Source organism: Lynx canadensis, chromosome A1, assembly GCF_007474595.2.
Source record: "Lynx canadensis isolate LIC74 chromosome A1, mLynCan4.pri.v2, whole genome shotgun sequence".
Taxonomy (NCBI): domain Eukaryota; kingdom Metazoa; phylum Chordata; class Mammalia; order Carnivora; family Felidae; genus Lynx; species Lynx canadensis.
Genome location: NC_044303.2, coordinates 214,146,730 through 214,147,853, shown reverse-complemented (window position 1 = coordinate 214,147,853; position 1,124 = coordinate 214,146,730). Strand labels below are relative to the sequence as shown.

Here is a 1,124-nt window from a genome sequence, read left to right as displayed (position 1 = left end):
GGCTATTGAAATTTGAACTAAAATTTGAATTTCCAGACAGGAGTTTGATTTGGAATTAAGATGGAGAAAGAAGGGATTGACGATATCAGTTTGTTGGCTGATGAGATTCAGCAACTGAAACAAAGGAGATGAAGTACCAGTGTGTGGATGGCCTCTGCTCCCGAGCGTTTCATCAGGAGAAAAAGAAATCAGACTAACAAGGTGACGTGCTGTAAACACATAGGTCCGCCATTTTCCATTTTGTTGGGTTTTTGTTGTTGTTGTTTTACAGTGAAGAAGTCTTATTTTTATAAGAGAGTTAAGAAGCCACTAAGATACTTGTAGGTATTATCTTCAGTGATGCTCCTTATCTTTCTTTCAAGTGATATTCAGCCCCTACAGCTACTACAAATGCAGCAAATCTCCCATTTAATTCTTTTTTTTTTTAGTCTATTTATTTATTTATTTTGAGAGAGCATGAGCAAGTGGGGAAATGGCAGAGAGAGGGAGAGAGAGAGTCCCAAGCAGGCTCTGTGATGTCAGTGCAGAGCCCAGTGTGGGGCTCAATCCCATGAGTTGTGAGATCATGACCTGAAACAAAATCAAGAGTCGGATGCTTCGCCGACTGAGGCACATAGGTGCCCCTACTTCTTTAAATAATGCACCAACAAAGGAAACATTGTTTGTAAAGCTGCCCATGTCTCTCTAAGCCTCATTGTGGCCCCGTGGATCCCTTAGCCCTCATGCAGCCAGCTTCTCCTGGGCAGGTTCTAATGGTGTCCCTTCTATCTTTTCATCATTTATAATCTGGAAGTTCCATTTTACTATGACCACATTCATGTCCATATCCATGGGCCATGTCTGACATTAAACTGACCTCTCAGGACTCTCAATATTCACCTCTCTAGCCTGGGTCACCATTTTCCATTTCTGAGACTCATTACCATGGTCTACTCACCTTCCTGTCCTCCATTAAGTCAGAACTGAGAGACATGCCTCTACACTCCAAAATTAGTCCTTTTCTTATTCCCCTCTCCCAGATAAATTGCTTCCACGTATCTCAATATCTCAGTTAAGTGTGTGTGTGTGTGTGTGTGTGTGTGTGTGTGTTTGAGATAAAATAATTAAAACCAAGCCCATGACTA

General features: G+C 41.6%; 1 pseudogene; it reads right to left on the bottom strand.

Moving 5' to 3' along the window:
* Nucleotides 1-333: 333 nt before the first annotated feature.
* LOC115508342 lies at nt 334-901 on the bottom strand (annotated as a pseudogene).
* Nucleotides 902-1,124: the final 223 nt, after the last annotated feature.